Raw genomic sequence first — 22,928 nt, 5'->3', positions numbered from 1 at the left:
TAGTTTTACAGAATAAGTCATGAAGCAGCTGCTTGGACTGGGTGGGCACAGGGAAGCTGGGAAGGGTGAGGACCAGGAAGAATCACTAGATAATCAATAAATTATTTAATACATCTGCATCAGGACTGTGGCTCCAGAGCTATAACCCCAGTGCATTTCTTCCGGTGTGAAACAAAATTGCAGTCAATTATTATCTTCCTTATCAGTCATTATTTCCTATGGTTCTGGGGATTGGCAGTACTAAGCTAGCAGACTCTTCTGTGGGGTTGCCATCCGGCAATGGCTGATGATGGAGCCATCTCACACAACTTCCCGACTGGTGTACCTGACAATGGCCACTGGTGTTTGCTGGGACTTTCAGGAGGACTATTGTCAGCATCTGCATGTGGCCTCTTCACCACACTTCCTCACAGCAAGGGGTTTGGACTCTGAGGGTCTTGTGCAGAGAAAGAGCCAGGTGGGAGCTATATTACCTTAGAAGTCGCATCGCATCTCACCTGCCATACTTTATTCCTGGAGAGCCATAAGGCCCGCATGGGTTCAAGGGAGGAAACATAGACTCCAACTTTGGATGTGGAATGACAAGATTCTGGAAGAGCTTGTAGGGAAGAAACAATCCCTTGAAGGCATTTTGTGAGCTACAGTCTGCCCCAAGATATAAACCTTAAATGGGCAACACAGTGATAGCCTAGCCCACTCTGGCTGGTGAGTTCCAGTGACTTTCTTTTGAAGAGAGGGAAGGCAAATTTGGAAGGGAACCCTCAGAAGCCCCCAAGTGGCCTGAAACCTCACCTTGGCAGACACCTACTGAGAGTTCCTTCCTCCTTCAGGGAGTTAAGCTGGGGGAGAGGATGGTTGCTGAACGGACAAAAGTAATTGATTAACACTCTGGAATTACATCACCCCCTCTCTTTGTTCATTTTTCACTGTTGTTCTTGTCCTGTGTTGAATTTATCTTTTCCTTACTTTCCCCTAGGAACTTCCCCTTAGATATGGGGTTGAGGGGAGTGGTTGATTGATCTGTGCTGAAATCAGGGAAGTTGATAGTAATAGAGGGATCATATTACTCACCCCCATAGTTTCCATAGCAACCGGGACCAATTGGTGGGAGGAATGGGCAGATAAAGGCCGCATTGAGGGGTTCAGTGCTTGGAGGAGGTGAAGGCTGATGTGTTTAGAGTGGAGAGAGGAAAACAATCTGTTGGGGAAATATTATTGAAGATGGCTTTGAGACTAGTCTCTGCTGGTCTCTTGCTCCTCACTCTCCCCTTGGTAGCAGCTTGTGTGTGCCCTTACCCGCCATCCCCTCATCCCCACTTGGAGCCCTTCTGGCTATTATTTCCTCACGAAAAAGCTGTCAGCTCATCATCCTGCTTTCTTCCATTCACACTTCTTTAGCTCCGTGCTGACTTCTAACTGGAGAGAATCAGAAAAGTCAAGCCCCAACCCCACGGGGCCTTTACTGAAGGAGAGAACCTAGATTTGTGCTGCAATGTAGATACGGAATATATCCTAGCTCACTCTCCCACTTCTCCCTAACAGGTTTTTCCTGCCACTGCTCCTGGCTAGAGGGGATGAAGCGTTCGAGTGATGCCACAGAAGTCACAGAAAAAGAACCAAGGGACTCAGCAAAGACCATTCTTGAGCTGGAATATGCTAGAAACTCTTGAATGGGAAACCACCATTCTGGCAGTGAACATGCTCCTATGAACCCTCCCAGTTCTAAGGCTTCAGTGCAGTCCCACCTGAGTGAGTTCTCCCCAGGTGAGTTCCTCCTAGAAGTGAAAGAGGGCTTATCCTTCTTTAGCTTTGAAGCTACTCCTACTACACCTGGTAGATCCAGATATTGAGGATCTTCCCTTCCTGATTCCGGAACTCAACTGTGCTGATTGATAGCTGCATGGCCAAGGACACAGACACAGCTCTGTATTCTCCATTCATTCTCTTTAGCCCCCATTGTTTCCCTTTTGTCTAATTGTGCAACAGAAATCTCTGGGGATTTTTTTTTCTAAAGTTCTTCCAGTTCCCTAAAGGAGGGTATAGAGAAATGAAAAGTCTCTAACTGGAGTCTCTCCAGCATGCACTGGCACCCCAAGGAGGCTGCATAGGTCTCTTCCAAAAGTGGGAGTCTGCTGCCTCACCCCTAGACAGGGAACCCATCATGGGTAGGGGCCAAGCACTGTTTCTATCTGGACCTTCAGGGTCTTCTCAGTGCCTGGCTCATAGAGAAAATGAAAAATGTTTGTTCCTTCTTAACAAGTCAGAGATTTACTATTATTCTTAGGTTCGGTCCAGTTGGTTCCCACTTATAACAACCCTATGTAAAAAAGAACAAAATGCCCCCCGGTACCATCATCACAATTATTCTTATGTTTGAGGCCATTACTGCAGCCCCCATGTCCATCCATCTCATGAGAGCCTTCCTCTTTTCCATTGCCCCTCCACTTTACCAAGCATGATGTCCTTTTTCTGGGCCTGTTCTCTTTTAACAACATGTTGAAAGTACATGGCCAAAGGGTGACAAAATCGGGCCATCCTTACTTCTAAGGAGCATTTGGCCTGTGCTTCTTCCAAGACAAGTTTCTTGGTACTTCTGGTAGTCCATGGTACTTTTTTTCCCCTAGCACCAAAATTCAAATGCATCGATTCCTCTTTGGCCTTCCTTATTCAATATCCAAATTTTACATGCATAGGAAGTGTTTGAACATACTACGGCTTGTGTCAGATGAACCTTAATTCTCAAAATAACATCCCTGCTTTTCAATACTCTAAAGAGTTCTTGTGAATATATACACAATACAATGCAATGCATTTTAAAGCTCTCGATTGCTGCTTGCATGAGCGTTGATCAGGGATCCAAGGAAGAGGAAATCCTTGACCACCTCACAATTCAACATCTAAGTATATACCTCAAAGGATAACAAACAGAGACTCAAAGAGATAGTAGTATACAAGTTAACTGCAGCAATACACACAATAGCTGAAAGGTGGCTGTTACAAAAATGCCCGGGGCCCGAAAAATGGATAAACCAAACAATACCTAAGTCATACAATGGAATATTATTCATCCTCTAAAAAGAAATGATGTTTTGGAAAATGCTACACCATGGAGGGCCCTTGAAAACCTTTTGCTGAATGAAACAAGTCAGACCAAAATGAGAACTTATTATGAAATATGCAGAATCTATAGGCAAATCCATAGAGACAGCAAGCAGAGTCACGGTTGAAAAGGGCTGGGTGACGAAGGCAATGGGGAGTGACTGGTTAAGGAGTACTGGCTGTGTCTCCATTCAGAGTGATCCAAATGTTCTGAAACAAGATGGGGGTGATGGTTGTACATCATTTAGAATGTTCTTCAGGCCACTGGATTGTACAGGGCAAAAGAGCAAATGCTTGGTTTATGTCACTGCCAGAAAAGAGGAGGTTTGGGAGCAAGGTTATGTGTCTTTGTAGTCAGAACTCCAGAGCCTCAGAGCACTCTGCTGATTTTCTTTAGATGCCTTTCCTCCCACATACCCAACAACCTGTTCCTCTATTTTAGCAATGAAAGTCCCTCCACTCAGGCCAACTTGTCTGATCTTATATTCGATTTGCATAAAGCCCCTGCCCTCTCCTGAGAGGTAGCCTCAGCGAAGGCACTGACAGGCTCAGAATCTTGTTTTCCTGACATGTGAGTGTGCTGGAAAGATTAGATGGGATGATAAATAATAACACTGATCACAACCAATAATTATATAGCACTTACTATTGGCCAGATGTTGTTCCCCATCTGTGCTTCTAGCAGGCACACAAATGCAATGCCCTTGGGGCCTAACAGAAACTCAGATTCCACTTCAGCAGATCTGAAATGGAATTTCTAACCAGGACAGCAGTAGGACCAGGATTCTAAGAAGTATTGAGGCATTCGAATGACAGTGATGGCAAAGACTGTGTATTGAGCATACAGTGGGTGGCCAAAAGAATGAGCAAATCAGTCTTAGAGGAAATCAAGCCAGGACATTCTTCAAAGAATGTTCCTAGAAGAGAGGATGGCAACATTTTGTCATGCTGATTTTGGACATGTCATTAGGAAAGACCAATTGTGAGAAGAGGACATCATGTTTGGTAAAGTAGTGGATCTGTGGAAATTCTTCATGACACTGACTGGCACAATAACCGCAACAATGACCTCAAACCTGCCAATGGGCAGGAAGATTGCATAGGATCTGGCAGTAATTTATTGTATCAGACGTAAGGTCACAAGGAGTCAAATTTTATTTGCTGGCGACTAACAAGAAGGTATTTCTAGCATTCAATCTCAACCTCGAACACTCAAGCTAAGAACTATTTTTCACTTCCCTTCTACACACAGCAGCACAAAAGGGATTCAATGATTTGTCAAAAGTCATGGAGATAGAAGGACATAGAGCCAAGACTGGACAATGAAGCGATCTGACAACAGAGACAGTAATCATAAGTAGGGTCTTTGTCTTCCGCAAAGATCATAGGCATAACCATAATGGACTTGGCATGAGCCCTGCCACATGGCAACCTTTCAGCAGATAGTTGCTATCTTAGTGCCATCCAGTTGACACCAAATCAGCGACTGTATAGGACAGGGTAGAACTGTCTGTGGGTTTCTGACACTAAATATTTAGAGCAGTAGAAATCCTCATCTTTCTCCCACAAAAGTGCATATTATTGTTATTAATTCAGTCAGAAGTCACTTTAATGGTGACCAAATCCTTCCTCTTCTTGGATTCAACTTTATACCCCACCGCTCCTCTCCCCATACCAAAACAGGCACGAGAGAGTTGATTCTGACTCATGGTGATGCCATGTGTGCATTCCATAGGACTTTCAAGACTACAGGCTTTAAGCAGTTTGCCAGGCCTTTCCTCCAGGGTGTCCCTGGATGGGTTCCAACTGCCAATGATTTGTTAAATAGTCGAATGTGGAACTGTTTGCCCCCCTTCAGGAACTCCAATATCCTTGCAGCTCTCTATTCACAAAGGACTTTCCTTCCAAAAAAGGGCTCAGAGTGCTTGTCTTCTCTCTGTTTTCTTTTCATCAAGTTGTTTGGGTCTCCCCAGGAGCTGGATCCCAGGGACATATTTATATGTAATTATGACCCTGTCATCTACAACATGATCATGACAAATGGAGAAAAGACTGAAGTGCTCAGGGATATCTTCTTGCTCCGATCAACAATAAATGTTCATGCGAGCCCCAGTCAAGAACTCAAGGGACGTACTGCATTGGGTAAATCTGCTCTATGAGACCTCTTCCTTTTTAAATTTTTTTGTAGCTGGGAAAGAGAAAGGGGAGACGGGCTCTTCTCTCAAGTTGGCATCCCTGCCAGGGCACCCCCCACTCAAATCTGGCCAACTCCACTCCAGAATAGAGTTCCCTGCCACTCCTGTAGAACTGCCCTGTGGAAGCAACAATGGCCTAAAGGTTCAGAATGAGAAGACAAGTTCCAAGAGCCACAGCCTAGCCCCTTACAGCCAGAGTGTGACCACACAAGGGCCCCCACAAACAGACACTTTCTAGGGATCTTACGTAGTTGGGGCTTAAGAAGAGGGGAATAGGGCTCTAGCAATCTAGGAGCCCATTCCAGGCTGGGGGTACATATCCCGAGCACTTGATGGGGAGGTCTCAGGTACCCAGTGGGCCCAATGTGGTTCTGGGTATATTGGCCTCGGGGAGGGGAGCCGCCTTGGGAGCTGGACCAACCTAGGGTATCCCAAGTGGGATGGGGTACAGGGAGCCTGGGCAGGGTCTCTCCTCCTCTCCATCCCCCATAGCCAGCCAGGCTAACACAAGGTCTTGGGCAGGCAGGGGGCCTGGGGCAGGGCCCAGATGAGCCAGGGGCGAGCTGGGCAGGGGGTGTTTCCTGGGTAGGCAGAGGTTCTGGGGCAAGGTCTTTGTGGCAGGCCCAGGCACAGGAGGGCAGGGGACTAGAACAGGGATCCTAGGCATGTGCCTTTCCTGGGCTGGACCCTGGGTTGGGAGCGTGGGGGCAGAGGGCCTAGAGTGTGGTCCCAGGTGGGTGGGCTGGGCAGGGCAGGAGTCCTGGTGGCTGGGCACATGCCAGGTTAGATGCAGACTAACATCAGGGGTCATGGTGGCAAGGCCCGGGTGGGCAGGAGTCTGGGAGGGGTCAGGGAGGCCACACAGGTCACACCTGGTCTGTGAAGTCCTAAGCCTTGCCCATCAGGTCATTCTGGCCCATGGAGATGGTGCAGCTCAGAGGCTGTCTCACTCAGCGCTCAGAGCTTAGACTGCTCAGCTCCTGAGGCCTTGGCCTCCATAGGAAATGCTGGCTGGCCTCCTGCCTTGTCCTTAATAGTGGCTCCAGCTGCTACCAAGTAGGCAAAGCCTTAAAGGGGCCATGGACTTCCACCTGTGCACCCCGCCTCCTCACCCTTAATGGGGCCACGTGCTGGCGCCAGAGACCTCTTTAAAAAGTGTTCTTCAAAGTATTTCAGAGCAAGGATGTTATATTGAAGATTAAGGTGCACCTGACTAAAGCCATCTTGGTCATATTTTCAATGGCCTTCTTGCACGTGAAAGTTGGACATTGAAAAGGAAGATCAAAGAAGAACCAATGCATTTATATTGCAATGCTGGTGAAGAATATTGAAATTACTATGAACTGCCAAAAGAACAAACAAACTTGGGTTAGAAGTACAGCCAGAACATTCCTTAGAAGCAAGGATGGTGAGACTTCCCCTCACATACCTTGGACATACTGTTAACGAGAGACCAGTCCCTGGAGGAGGAAGGACATCCTGCTTGGTGAAGAGAGAGGCAGTGAAAATGAGGTAGACCTTCAGTAAATGAATTGACACAGTGGCTGCAACAAGGGGCTCAAACATAACAACAATTGAGAGGATGGTGCAGGACTGGGTGTTGTTTCGTTCTATTGTCCATAGGGTGGCTAGGAGTTGGAACTGACTCAATGGCATCTAACAGCAGAAACAATGTCTCTACCCAGTACTAACAGGACTGTAAGTTTTCCAACCCCTCTAATCTCTCAACCCCAGGAACAGAGATGCCACCTTCTTTCTAGCTGTATTCCCAGTATCTAGAACAGAGCTCAGCAACGAAGTACCTAAAAAACCTGAAGTAGTTGTTACTTAGCTCCATACCTCATAGGCCTCAGTCCCCCAGCCCTAAAACAATGACATCAGTGTTGTTGTTTGTTGCCATCAAGTGGATTTCCACTTACACCTGCCTCATACCTGCCTACCTAGAACCCCACATTATGAAAATAAGCCAGAACAATGATGCCTTCCCACGGTGTCTACAGACTATGACACACCACTCTGAAGGCACTGTCATGTAAATGTTGAACTGCTAGCTAAAAGGTTGACAGTTCAAACCCACCATCTGTTTCAAGGGAAAATGATGAGGATGTATGTTCCAATAATGTTGTACAACCTTTGAAAACTTACTGCGATAGTTTATTGTGCCAGCCTGGCCGATAAACACAAGTAGGATTAATTGAAGGGCGGAGGGATAAATGGCTTGGTGAGCCTCGCCTTGCTTATTCTGTGCCTCAATTTAAAGGGGCACACTACCTGTGGGATGCCTAACCTGTGGACTGTGTCACTGTAAGTTGAGGTCCCTTTAATCCCACACGATTGGAATGTTCGTCTCTGGAGCTGGGGACCTACAGTTGGTGACAGTTGGTGAACTGCCTTGCTGTTTGCTGCCTTGGTATATATAGCCCTGCTTTCTCTACAGGAAGGGACTGGCAACTGGCAGCTCTCAAGCCTTAAGGGACTGCTAGTGTCTCACTGCTTTTGTAATTTAACTGTTAATTTCTTGTATTATCTATCTGTATATAATTTAACGGTTCATTTCTTGTATTATATATCTATCTTTATAAATATATTTATATATAATCACTAGCAATCTGGTTTGTCTCTCTAGAGATCCCTGTCCAACATATTTACATGGGTCTCCACGAGTTGGAATTGACTGGATAGCAATGGGTTTGCTGCAACCAGAGAAAGAACGAGAGGGAAGTCTGAAAAAGAAGCACCGCCCTGCCCTCCATCTGGTAGTTTTGTGATTTCTTGCAGCAGATGTTTCAAAGGGAACAGGGAATGAAGATGCGGAGTGCATGGCACAGTTGAGGGCTATTCGCTATTCTGACCAAGTGCCTCTGTGAGAAAAGGGCGGGGCGGGGTTAGGCTTGAACTGGGTCTTGATCAATGTCCAAGAAAATATTTGGATTTCCAGAGTGGGGGAGGTTTCCCAAGCCAGGGTAGTAACAGGTGCTGACAGCTCTCACCTCTGATCCTGTGGACCCTGTTCAAAGAATCTTACCCTGGACTGGTTAAGAGGTGGGTGGTTAGGCAGAGAGACAGAGAGTCGAACTTCCTAGGGTTGTGTCTGGTCTGAAGGGTTTTGTAGACAGGAACTCTGGCTCTTTCCCAGCCTGAGCCTGAGCCCCTGAGCCTCCTTAACTGCACGCTTCCCCTTCCCCGGCCTCCACAGGGACACCTTCCAGAGGTCTTCCTGTACCCATATGTGGGTTTTGACTCTTCCTCCTTTTGGCTCTGCTCAGTGGCAGGGCATTTTAAGGGTGGTTGTGGGATTTGTACAGTTGTCATTAGGGTAAATGCATGATAATTTCCTAAATTTCTCCTCCTGCAGCTTTAGGATATGTTTCCAAACTCCCTGTCCTCACAGAGGCTCTGCAGAGGGTGCAATGGCTCTGATTCCACCTGGAAGTTCCTGGTTGAGCACATGGATGTCCCATCCCAGTGTAGCCATGGCACCGGGGATCGGGGTGCTAGGATAGGGGCAAATGGGTCCCCCAAGGGAGATGAGTAGTGATCACAAAACTGACATACTTGTGGTCACCTACTAATTGTACATGGTGGTGCTTGCCCCTCTCAAGGTGGAAACATAAAAATTCACCTATGCCTCTTCTCTAAAAGCAAGTGTACCTGCTTGTGACATGAGGTTTTAGAAAGTTCTTTCATGGGCCAAAAAGAAGGGTGGCTGATCCAACCCTTCAGTAGCTCATCAATCAGTGAGTATCTCAAGCTGATTTAGAGTAGTGTCCAGAAATCTAGTGATGAAAGCTGGTAGGAAGCTGTGGGGGGCTGGCCAGCGAGAGAATGCGGAGTAATTTGAGACAGACAGAGTAATGAATGGGAGGCAGGATGGATATGGAAGGAATCTGGGGAACGAGTTTGGATCTGCCTCTTGATGGATCTCACCATTCTTTCTTTTCAACTGGACTTGTCCACCTGCTTCCAATGCAGCCTCAAGCTGCGTGCTCTAAGCTTCCAAACCACACAAGAGCCAATGCAGACACACGCACACACAGGCGCACACACACACATGTACACACACATGTACAAATACACTCTCAAGAAGTAAAACCTACTTCTGGTGAATCCAGCCAATTAGGATGCATAGCAACCCTAGATGAAAGAGTGGAACTGACCTTGTGGGTTTCTGACACTATAAATTTGTCCATTGTCAGATGGCCTTTCTCCCTCTCAGAGCAGCTAGTAGGTTTGAACTGCTTGCCTTGTGATTAGTAGTGGGATGCTTAACCCACAGCATCACCTAAGCTCCTTAGCAAGAAGGATATTACCACAACCACAGCCAGCACCCCTTTTTTCTACTTTTCTGAGAGATAGGGAGGAAAGAGTGCTGTCCAGCGTTCGGCTCCATTGAAAGAAAATGGGAGATCCAGGGTGATGAAAGCAGATGGCTGGATCATTCCAGCCTGGCATCCTGGGCCACCGGAAATATTCTCCCTTGTGGGATCTGTGAAACAGGCACACTCAAAGACCACAGGGCCTTGGTCTTAGCTGTCGGCATTGGGGCTTGGGTTTCTTGGACCTGCTGGTTGTGGAGGGGCCATTTATGGAGAGCCTCATCACCGTCACCTAGCATCATGGCTGCTCAGACATGATACCTCTGAGTCGTGTAATTTATATTTCATACACAATTGAAGCAGCTAATGGTGTATTATCCAAGGGGGAAACAAGTTGTTACAGTGTTAATTACATTGCAGTTGTGCTCCCTCTCCTTTTCCCCCAAGTGTTCCAGGGGAAGTTCCCAAGGAGCAGTCGAGTGGGTTTCCAAGAGAGTGGCTTTGGCAAGCTCCACCATGTCAGGGCTGAGGAGCGGTGACAAGGCCAAGAACGCTTTCTCTGGCTTCGTTGTGGTTGTGTTGGGGCAGTGGGAGCAGAGGTGGCAGCTAAAACAGCCCAATGGTCTCGCCATCCTTTTCTCACCTGTGCGTGTGGAATCGGGCAGGGCTGGAGTGTGCCTGTTCAATGCTCAAGCTAATTTTGCTTGATAGGGGATGGTGGAGATTATGTGTAGGGGAAAGGAGGCAAAATTCAACCACTCGAAATCAAGACATCAGCAGAGGGTGGAACTAAGCCTGTAGTCTCTGAGACTGGTCTGTTGGGATTTGAATTCCAGCTCCCCCTTTGATAACCTGTTCACTCCTGGGCCAGATGGCTTCACTTCTCTATGCATTCATGTTCTCATCTATAGACGGGAGCTGATGTACTACCAATGGGTCAGTCAATTCCAAATCATAGTGAGCCTGTAGAACAGAGTGGAAACATTCTATAGGCGTTCCCATAGGCAGTGCCTGGTACTGGAGCAAATTGATGCATCATTCTCATGGGAAGCTGCTGAGGGTTTCTCTGAGCTTGTGGTAAATAGTCAAGGGCTTCTCTTTTGCCCCACAAAAGCCACCAAAACCCCACTGGTCTTGAGTTTACTCAGATGCATAGCAGCTCGGCAGGATAAATGAATAACTGTCCCTGCAGATGTCCAACCCTGAAAATCTTTATGAGAGCAGACAGCCCCATCTTGATCCCGAAGAACAGCTGGTAGGTTTGAACCACCAACATTCTAGTTAGCAGTTCTAATGCTTCACCCACTATTGGGATGGAATGAGTGAATATACATGCAATTCGTAGAACACTAGTACATAACATGCACTTAGTAATTGTGAGATATTGTGGTAGGAGGGTAGTCCAAAAACCAAACCAAACTCACTGCGATCATATCCACTCTGACTCACCATGACCTGAGTTCTACCCTATAGGACAGGGTCCAATTGCTCCTGTGGGTATTTGAGACTGTAACTTTATAGGAATAGAAAACCTCACTTTTTTCCCTAAGAGTAGCTGGTGGTTTTGAATTGTTGACTTTGGGATTAGCAGCCCAATATGTAATCGCCCACACCACTATTAAATGAGAGCAACAAGTTTCTGGCTTTTTCTGTGAGGTGGTAGAATTATATGCCATTCTTATATTTAAAGAAGGTAAATTTACTGAAACAGAACAATTGTCATGACTTTACAAAGAGAAGAGAGATGCCAATTTTAAGGATATATAGAGATGTAAGTCATCCCTGGATAGTACAAATGGTTAAATCCCTTGGCCATCAACAGAATCTTAGGAGGCTCAAGCGCACCCAGAAATACCTTGGAAGAAAAACCTGGCCATCTAATTCTGAAAGGTTATGTCCATTGAAAATCCTATGAATCACCATGAATCACAATCAACTCTGTGTCAAATAGTCATTTTAAATTTCAGGATGGTTCCTGGGAAGAAAGAAAAAAATATATAAGTTTTCTATTGAAGAGGTGGTTTGTGAGAGCACCTGGCCCATTCAAGCACAAAAACTGATGAGGAACTTCTGTGGGATCACTGTACACAGACCAGGCCATGCTTTCTTCACATCTAGTTCTGTTGGATGCTGTCAAATTGGTTTCAACTCATAGCGACTCTATGTACAACCGAAAGAAATACTCCCTGCTCCTGTGCCATCCTCACAATTGTTATGTGTGTTAGACAGGGTTCTCTAGAGAGACAAAACCAGACTGCTAGTAATTATATATATAATATATTTATAAATTATATATATATATATTTATAAAGATGGATATATAACAAGAAAATCAACCATTAAATTGTAGATAGATAGATAGATAGATAGATAGATAGATAGATAGATAGATAGATAGATAGATAGATAGATAATACAAGAAATTAACAGTTAAATTCTAAATTATAAAGCAGTGAGACACTAGCAGTCCTTTAAGTCTTGAGAGCCGCCAGTTTCTTTTCTGTAGTGAGAGTTGGGCTATTTATACACAGGCAGCAAACAGCAAGGCAGGTCACCAACTGTCACCAACTGTTGGTACCCAGCACCAGAGATGAGCATTCCAATCGAGTGTTCTTAAAGGGACCTTAACTTACAGTGACACAGTCCAGAGACTAGGCGTCCCACAGGTAGTGTACCCTTTACCTTGAGGCCCAGAGCTAGCAAGGCGAGGCTCACCGAGCCATTTATCTCTCCGCCCTTCAATTAAACCTACTTGTGTTTATCGGCCAGGCTGGTGCAATAAACTATCACATTATGTGTTTACCTATTGTTGGAGAAACTGTGTCCATCCATCTTGGTGAGGACCTTCCTCTTTTTGGCACCCCTTTACCAAGCATGATGGCCTTCTCCATGATGTTGCTTCTAATAACTCCTGATGTCCAATATGTGAGACAAAGTCTAGCCAGTGTTGCCTCTAAGGAGCATTCTGGATGCACTTCATTCAAGACAGATCTTGATCCTCAACTGAAATTCTTGCAGAGAGAGTGAAAACACACCTGATTTACCTAGAGTCTCATTTCCTAAAGCGGGCAACACCACCCACCTGCTGGGCACTGACAAATCCTGGGATCTACAAAGCAGATAACTACATTTTATCCTGGATGGTGGGTTATAGTACAAAATTCTTTCATTGCCGGGGGCCCTGAGTAATATTTTTTTTTCTGAAAAGAGGGCAGTAGGAAGAATAAGTTGGGTCTAGAGCGGGAGCTAGAAACCTGTTTTTCTGCCAAGGACCATGTGGTGATTTATAACATCATTCATGGGGGCATACAGGTAAAATATTTATCGAACTCACCCCTAATGTGATGGCTACAAATGCTTTTCTTTGATGATATGTGTGATGCTGGCAGGTATTGATGATTTGTGGGGCCATATACAACCCTTGGTCCATACGTTCGTTTAGGGTAGTGGATCTCAACCGGTGGGTTGTGACTTCTTTGGGGGTCGAATGACACTTTCACAGGGGTTGCCTGATTCATCACAGTAGCAAAATTACAGTGATGAATTAGCAATGAAATAATTTTATGATCAAGGGTGACCACAGACTGAGGAACTATATGAAAAAGTCATGGCATTGGGAAGGTTGAGAACCACTGGTCTAGGGAATGGTTGGGATCCCCTTGTAGGACACACATGAACTTCATAGACAGGCAGTGTAGGGCTTGGGTTTCATTGGAGAGGAAAGAACTATTGATCATGTTTCAAGGGAAAACAAATCTGAAAGGAAATGCAATTGTGGATGAAAACCAAACAAAAAACAAACTCTTGAATGATTTCTATATGCTAGAGAGATAAATTGCAATCAAGAAAATTAAATGATATCTCTTATGGGTCCAGCGGACGACAAACCATGCAGAAGGTTTAATTAAAGAGAGTTCAATGAAGTCTATCCACAGTGGTGGGGATGGGGTTAAGGAAACCAACAAAAGATAGGGAGACCCCAAGGGGCTAACAATAGCATAAAGCTGTTGCCACGTGTCCTACAGAATTTTCTCTTCAGCTTTTTGACTTCATCATTTCTTCTAATTATCTTAGCTACTCTATGATGTAGAGCAATTCTGACTCATAGGAATTTTCTACTACTGTCCTCTCCCAATTTCCTTTATTTTTCAACTTCTCCATATGTATTAAAAATATGTAGTATTTCATCAGAATTTACTATGCTCTAAACCAGTGGTTCTCAAACTTTCTAATACCTTGGCACTCTAATGAAGTTCCTGATGTTGTGGTGAACATCCATCCATAAAATTATTTTCATTACTACTTCATAGCTGTAATTTTGCTACTATTAAGAATAGGGCGACCCCTGTGAATGGGTAGTTCGACCCCCAAAAGAGGTCCTGATCCACAGGTTGAGAACCGCTGCTCTAAACTAAGAGGTGTTTCTTTTAAGATATAGTTCAGTATATTGTTAGATGCTCAATTCTTGTTTTGGTTGTTGTTAGTTGCCATCAAGTGGGTTTCAACTCTTAACAACTCTATACACAATACAATGCAATGGTGCCCCGTCCTGCGCCATCCTCACAGTGGTTCCTTTGCTTGCTCTGATTGCTCCAGCCACTGTACTATTCTGTCCTGTTGCGGATTATCTCTTTTTTGCTGCCCTTCTACTGTACCAACATTTGTGTCTTCCTCTAGGACAGTGGTTTTCAACCTACTTAATTCCATGACCTTTCATACACTTCCTCATGTAGTCGTGACTACCTAACGATAAAATTATATTCGTTACTACTTCATAACTCTAGTTTTGCTACTGTTATGAATCATGCCACCCCTGTAAATGGGTCGGCTTACCCCCAAAGGGGTCACGACCCACATGTTGAGAACCGCTGCTCTAAATTTAGAGGAGTTTCTCTTAAGATCTATGTCACCACACTGTTAGAGGCTCAAGTCAATTTGTTGTTGTTGGTGGTGGTGCCGTCAAGTAGGTACTTCTTATAGCAACTCTGTGCACAATATAATGAAACACCGCCTTGTCCTGTGCCCTCCTCACAGGGGTTCTTTGCTTGTGCTCATTGTGGCAGCCACTGTGCGAATCCAACTTTGGGTAGCTGCCTCTTTTTTGTGGCCCTTCTACTGTACCAAGATTTGTGTCTTCCTCTAGGGCAGTGGTTGTCAAATGTCCTAATGCCACAACCATTTCATGCCATTCCTTATGTAGTGGTGACATACCAAGCATAAAATATTTTCATTGCTACATCACAACTATAATTTTGTCTCTGTTATGAATCAGGCCACCCATGTGAAAGGTTCGTTAGTCTCCACAGTTTGAGAACCACTGGTCTAAACTAACAGGAGTTTCTCTTAAGGTCTACTTCAGAATATTCTTGGAAGCACAAGTCCTGTTTTTTATTGTTTGGTGCTTTTAGTGTGTGCTGGCTCATAGCAACTCTATGCACGATATAATGAAACGAGGATCCATCTTGTGCCATCCTCACAGTGGTTATTTTGCATGTGCTCAGTGTTACAGCCAATGTGCTAATCCCATTTTTGGGGGGCTGCCTCTCTTTTGCTTCCCCTCTACTGTACCAAGATTTGTGTCTTCCTCTAGGACAGTGGTTCTCAAATTTACTAATGCCATGACCCTTTCACACATCTCCTCATGTAGTGATGAACCCCCCAATCATAAAATTTTCATTGCTAATTCATAACTTTAATTTTGCTACAGTTATGAATTGGGCCTCCACTGTGAAAGGGTTATTCAAACCCCCATGGGGTCGCGACCCACAGGTTGAGAACCACTGCTCTAAATTGAGGAGTTTCTTTTGGGATCTACTTCATCATATTGTGAGAAGCACAAGTCCTGTAGTTATTGTTGTTAGGTGTTGTCCAGAGGGTTTCGGCTCACAGCAACTCTATGCACAATATAATGAAATTCTGCCCCCACCCGTGCCATCCTCGCAGTGGTTCTTTGCTTGCACTCATTGTTGCAGCCACTGTGCTAATCCATCATTTTGGGGTCTTCCTCTCATTTGCTGCCCTTCTACTCTACCAATATTTCTGTCTTCCTTTAGGGCAGTGGTTCTCAACCTTCCTAATTCCATGACCCTTTCATACAGTTCCCAATGTATTAGTGGACCCCCAGTCATAAAACGTTTTTTTTTTTGCTGCTATTTCATAGCTATAATTGTGCTACTCTTATGAATCAAGCAACACTTGTGAAAGGGTCATTCAACCCACTCACTCCCCAAAAGGGTTCACGATCCACAGGTTGAGGAGTTTTAGCAACTCTATGAACAATAGAATGAAATGCTGACACGTTATGTGCCATCCTCACAATGGTTCTTTGATGGCTCTCATTGTTGCAGCCACTGTGCTATTCCGTCTTGTAGGGTCTGCCTCTCATTTGCTGCCCTTTTGCAGTACTACGCTTTGTGTCTTCCTCTAGGGCAGTGGTTCTCAACCTTCCTAATGTCAAAACGCTGTCATACAGTTCCTCATATAATGATGAATTCTCAATCATAAAAACGTTTTCATTGCTACTTCTTAACGGTAATTCTGCCACAGTTATGACACTGGCCACTACAGTGAAAAGGTCATTCGACACCCTCAGAAGTGTCACGGCCCACAGGTTGAGAACCACTGCTCTAAACTAAGATGAGATTCTCTTAAAATCTACTTGAGCCTATAGTTAGAAGCACAAGTACTGTAGTTATTTCTGTTAGGTGCTGTCCAGTGTGTTTTAGCGCATAGCAAATCTGTGAAAAATATAATGAAATGCTGCCCCATCCTGTGCCATCCTCACAGTGGTTCTTTGCTTGCACTCATTGCTGCAGCCACTGATCTATTCCATCTTCTAGGGGCTGCCAATTTTTTGCTGCCCTTCTACAGTACCAAGATTTGTGTCTTCCTCTAGGGCAGGGGTTCTCCATCTTCCTAAAGCAACGACCATTTCATACCGACCCTCATGTAGTAATGATCACCCAAACATTAAATTATTTTCATTGCTACTTCAAAACGGTAATTTTCCTACTGTTAGGAATGAGCCACCCCTGTTAAAGCATCATTCGACACCCCAAAGAGGTTGCGACCAACAGGTTGAGAATTGCTCCTCTAAACTAATAGGAGTTTCACTTAAGGTCTTCTGCAGCATATTATTAGAAGAACAAATCCTTTTGTTGTTGTTGTTAGGTGCTGTCGGGGGCGCGGGAGGTTACTCATTGCAGCTCTATAACCAATATAATGAAAGGCCACCTCTCCTCTGCCATCCTCGCAGTGGTTCATTTGCTTGCACTCATTGCTCCAGCCACGGTGCTATTCCATCTCATTGGGACTGCCTCCTTTTTGCTGCCCTTCTACTGTACCAAGCTTTCTGTCTTCCTCCAGGGCAGGGGTTCTCTTCTTTCCTAATGCCACGGCCCTTTCATACAGTTCCTCATGGAGGGGTGATCACCCAACAATAAAATTTTGTTCATTTCTACTTCATTAACTAAGTTTCTACTGTTGTCAATTGGCCCACACTTGTGAATGGATCATTAGTCCCCCCAAAGTGGTCGCCGCCCACAGGTTGAGAACTGCTGCTGTAAACTAAGAGGAGTTTTTCTTAAGATATAGTTCAGCACTTTGTTAGGCGCATAAGTCATTTTGTTATGGTTTTTAGGTGCTGTCGAGTGGGTTTAGGCTCATAGCAACTCTGCGTACAATACAATGAAACACTGCCCCATTCTGTGCCATTCTCACAGTGGTCCTTTGCTTGCGCTCACGGCTGCATCTATTCCATCTTATAGGGGCTGCCTAAATTTTGATGCCCTTCTGCTGTACCAACATTTGTGTCTTCCTATAGGACAATGTTTCTCAAACATCCTAATTCCATGGCCATTTCATACAGTTCCTGGTGTAGTAGTGGACCCCAATCATAAAATTATATTCTTTGCTATTTCATAACTGTAATTCTGCTATTGTTATGAATCAGAGCATCACTGTAACAGGGTGTTTCTACACACTCCCCCACCCGAAAGTGTTCGCGACGCAAGGTTGAGAACCCTGGTGTAAACTGAGAAGAGTTTCTATTAAGATCTACTTCAGCATATTGTTAAACACATAAGTCCTGATGTTATGGTTATTAAATCCCATCGAGTGGGTTTTGGCTCATTGCATCGCTATGCACAATATAATGAAACGCTGCCCAGACCTGTGCCATCTTGACAGTGGTTCTTTGCTAGTCCTCATTGTTGGAGCCAATATTGTAACCATATTTTGGGGTGCTGGCTCTTATTTGTTGCCTTTCTACTCTACCAAGATTTGCATCTTCCTCTAGGGCAGTGGTCCTCAACCTTCCTTTTGCCACGACCCTTTCATACTGTACCTCATATAGTGGTGACTGCTAAATCATAAAATTATTTCCATTGCTACTTCATAACTCTAATTTTTCTACTGTAATGACTGGGCCACCACTATGAAAGGGTCGTTAATCCCCCAAAGGGCTCATCACCCACAAGTTGAGAACCGCTGTATTAAACTAATAGGAGTTTCTCTTAAGGTCTACTTCCGCATATTGTAAGAAACACAAGTCATGTTGTTTTGTTGTTAGGTGCTGTCGAGTGGGTTTGACTCATAGCAACTCTATGCTCAATATAATGTAATGCTGACCATCTTGTGCCATCTTCACAGTGTTCCCTTAGCTGTGCTCACTATTGCAGCGACTGCTATTCCAATAATTCGGGCTGACTATATTTTGCGGCCCTTCAACTGCATCAAGATTTGTGTCTTCCTGAAGGACTGTGGTTTTCAACATTACTAATGCCATTACCCTTTCATACAGTTGCTCATGTAGTCTTGACCCCCAACCAAAAATTATTTTGTTGCTACTTCACAACGTAACTTTGCTACAGTAATAAATTGGGCCACAGCTATGAAAAGGTTGTTTGGCCCCCTAAGAGGTCATGACCCACAGGTTGAGGACCACTGCTCTAACTAAGAGGAGTTTCTCTTAAAGTCTACTTCAGCATATTGTTAGAAACACAAGTACTGTTGTTATTGTTGTTAGGTACTGTTGAGAGGGTTTTGCTCATAGCCACTCTATGCACAATGCAATGAAACGCTGCCCCTCCTCTGCAATACTCACAGTGCTTTATTTGCTGGTGCTCATTATTGCAGCCACTGTGCATATCCATCTTATTCGGGCTGGCTCTCATTTGCTGCCCTTTTACTGTACCATGAACCCTTCATACAGTTTCTCATGTAGTGTTGAGCCCACAAATGTAAAATTATTTTCATTGCTCCTTCATAACTGTAATTTTGCTACTGTTATGAATTGGGTCATGCCTATGTGAGGGTCACTTGACCCCCCAAAGAATTTACAACTAACAAGGTGAGAACCGCTGCTCTAAGCTAAGAGGAGTTTCTCTCAAGGTCTAGTTCAGTATATTGTTAGATGCATGAGTCCCCTTATTATTGTTCGGGCCGTCGAGTGGGTTTTAGCTCATAGCAACTCCATGCACAATATAATGAAACCCTGGCTAGTCTTGCGCCATTCTCACAGTGTTTCTTGCTTGTGCTCACTGTTGCAGCCACAGAGCTAATCCATCTTGCTGGGGACTGCCTCTCTTTTGCTGCCCTTTTCCAAGTTTTGTGTCTTTCTCTAGGGCAGTGGTTATCAACCTTCCTAATGTCAGAACCCTTTAATACCATTCCTCATGTAGTGGTGACCCCAATCATAAAAGTAATTTCATTGCTACTTTATAAATCTTATTTTGCTCATGTTATGAATGGGCCACACCTGTGAGTGTCGTTCAACCTCCAAAATGGTTGTGACAGAGTTTGAAAATTGCTGCTCTAAAAGAGAAGTGTTTCTATGAAGATGTAGTTCAGCACATTTTGAGAAGCACACGTCCTGTTATTATTTTTAGGTGCCTTCGAGTGGGTTTTGTTTCACAGCAAACCTGTGTACAATATAATGAAACACTGGTCAGGCCTGTGCCATCCTCACAGTGGTTCTTTGCTTGTAATCATTGGTACAGCCATTGTGCAACTCAATCTTGTTGGGGCTTCCTCTCTTTGGCTACCCGTCTACTGTTCTTGTGTCTTCGTCTAGGGTGGTGGTTCTCAACCTATTTCTATGACCCTTCCATATATTTCCCAATGTGTAGTGGTGGTCCACAAATCATAATTTTTTTCTACTGCTATTTCATAATTATAATTTTGCTACTGTTATGAATCCATCCACCGCTGTGAAAGGGTCGATCGACCAACCAATGTGGTCACGACCCACAACTTGATAACTATTTCTCTAAACTATGAGCAGTTTCTCCTATGGTCTAGTTGAGCATATTGTTAGATGCACGAGTCCTGCTCTTACTGTTGTTAGGGGCTGTCGAGTGGGTTTGGCTCATAGCAACTCTATGCAAAATATCATGAAATGCTGTCCTGTCCTCTGCCATGCTCACAGTTTTCATTTGCTTTCACTCATTGTTGCAGTCACTGTGCTAATCCATCTTTTAGGGGACTGACTCTCATTCGCTGACCTTCTACTCTACCAAAGTTTTTTTTCTTCCTCTAGAGCAGTGGTTCTCATCCTTCTGAATGCCACGACCTTTTCAGACTGTTCCTCATGTGACTCCCCAGTGATAAAATCATTTTAATTGCTTCTTCATAACTTTAATTTTGCTACAGTTATTTACTTGGCCACCCCTGTGAAAAGGTTGTGTCCCCAAAGGGGTCGTGACCCATAGGTTCAGAACAACTGCTCTAAACTAAGTGGAGTTTTCTTAAGATATAGTTAGGCACATTGTTAAATGCACAAGTCCTGTTGTTATTATTTTTAGGTGCCCTGGAGTGGTTTTCGGTTCATAGCAACCCTGTGAACAATATGATGAAATGCTGCCCAGGCTTTGGACAGCCTCTCAGTGGAACTTAGCTTGAGCTCATTGTTGCAGCCACTGTGCAAATCAATTTTCTGGGCTTACTCTCTTTTGCTGCCTTTCTACTGTACTTGTGTCTTCCTCTAGAACAGTGGTTCTTAACCTTCCTATTTCCACGATCCTTCCGTACACTTCCCAATGTGTAGTGGTGGTCCCCAAATCATAATTTTTCTATTACTGTTTCATAAATGTATTTTCTGTTGTTATGAATCTGGCCACCGTTGTGAAAGTGTCTTTGACCAACCTTGGTGGTCAGGACTCAGAGGTTGTGCACCACTGCTCTAAACTAAGAGTAGTTTATCTCATGGTCTAGTTCAGCATATTGTTAGATGCACAAGTCCTGTTCTTATTGTTGTTAGGGGCTGTCGAGTGGGTTTGGCTCATAGCAGCTCTATGCACAATAATATGAAACACTGTCCCATCCTATGCCATCCTCGCAGTTTTCATTTGCCGTCGCTCATTTTTCCAGTCAATGTTCTAATCTACCTTTTAGGGGACTGCCTCTTGTTTGCTGCCCTTCTACTCTACAAAGATTTCTTTCTTCCTTTAGAGCAGTGGTTCTCAACCTTTCGAATGCCACGACCTTTTTAGACTGTACTTCATGTATTGGTGATCCTCCAGTAATAAAATCATTTTCATTGCAACTTCATTACTTTAATTTTGCTACAGTTTTGAACTGGGCCACGCCTGTGACAAGGTCGTTTTTTCCCCAAAGGGGTTGCAAACCACAGGTTTAGACTTGCTTCTCTAAATTAAGTAGAGTTTTCTTACGATATAGGTAGCCACAGTGATCGACACACAAGTCCTGTTGTTAATTTTAGGTGCCAAGGAGTGGGTTTCGGTTCATCTGCACCCCTACGCACAATATAATGAAACGTTGCGTTGGCTTGTGCCATCGTCACAGTAGTTCTTTGCTTCTGCTCATTGTTGCCGTAACTCTGCTAATCAATCTTGTAGGGGCTCCCTCTCTTTTGCTGCCCTTCTACTGTACTTCTTTCTTCTTCTAGGACAGTGGTTCTCAACCTTCCTCTTTCCACCACCCTTCCATAAACATCCCAATGTGTAATGGTGGTCCCCAAATCATAAAATATTTTCTATTGCTACTTCATAACTGTGATTTTGTAATTGGTATGAATCTGGACACCACTGAGAAAGGGTCATTCAACCAACAAAGTGGTCATGACTCAGGTTGAGAACTGCCGCTCTAAATGAAGAGTAGTTTATCCTGTGGTGTAGTTCAGGCCATTGTTAGATGCACGAGTCATGTTCTGATTGTTGTTAGTGGCTGTCGAGTGGGTTTGGCTGAAAGCAACTCTTTTCACAATATCATGAAACGCTGTCCCATCCTCACACTTTTCTTTTGCTTTTTCTCATTGTTGCACTCACTGTGCTGATCCATCTTTTTATGGACTCCCTGTCGTTTGCTGACCTTCTATTCTACCAAGATTTCTTTCTTCCATTACAGCAGTGGTTCTCAACCTCCTGAAAGCCATGACGTTTTCAGACTGTTCCTCATGTACTGCCGACCCCGGTCATAAATTTATTTTCATTGCAACTTCATAATAGTAATTGTGTTACAGTTTTGAACTTGGCCACCCTTGTGAAAAGGCAATTTGTCCAACCCAAAGTGGTCACGACCCACAGGTTCAGAACTGCTGCTGTAAACTAAGTGAAGTTTCGCTTCAGATAGATTTAGACACATTGTTAGATGCATAAATCCTGTTGTTATTATTTTTATGTGTCCTGGATTGGGTTTCTGTCCATAGCAACCCTGTGAACAATATAATGAAACGTTGCCCCGGTTTCTGACATCCTTGAAATGGTTCTTTGCATATGCTCAATGTTGCAGCCACTGTGCTAATAAATCTTGCAGGGGCTTGCTCTTTTTTGCTGCCCTTTTACTGTACTTGTGTCTTCCTCTAGAACAGTGGTTCTCAACCTTCCTGTTTCCACAATCCTTCCATACCCTTCCCAATGTGCAGTGCTGGTCCCCCAAACATAATTTTTTCTATTGCTATTTCAAAATTTTAAATTTGCCACTGTTATGAATCAGGCCATCCCTTTGAAAGGGTTGTTCGACCAAACAAAGTGGTCTAGACACACAGGTTGAGAACCGTTGGTCAAAAAAAAGTGTAGTTTCTCCTATGATCTAGTTCAGAATTTTGTGAAGTGCACAAGACCTGTTCTTATTGTTGTTAGGGGCTGTCAAGTGGGGTTGGCTCAAAGCAACTCTATGCACAATATCATGAAATGCTGTCCAGTCCTCTGCCATCCTCAGTATTTTCTTTTGCTTTCACTCATTTTTGCATTCACTGTGTTGATCCATCTTCTTGGGAACTGCCTCTCATTTGCTGACCTTCTACTCTACTGATATTTCATTCTTCCTCTAATGCATTGCTTCTCAACCTTCTGAATGCCAC

The sequence above is a fragment of the Tenrec ecaudatus genome, chromosome 15, assembly GCF_050624435.1.
Source record: "Tenrec ecaudatus isolate mTenEca1 chromosome 15, mTenEca1.hap1, whole genome shotgun sequence".
NCBI classification, from domain to species: Eukaryota; Metazoa; Chordata; class Mammalia; order Afrosoricida; family Tenrecidae; genus Tenrec; species Tenrec ecaudatus.
Note: the sequence above shows the minus strand (reverse complement) of the source record.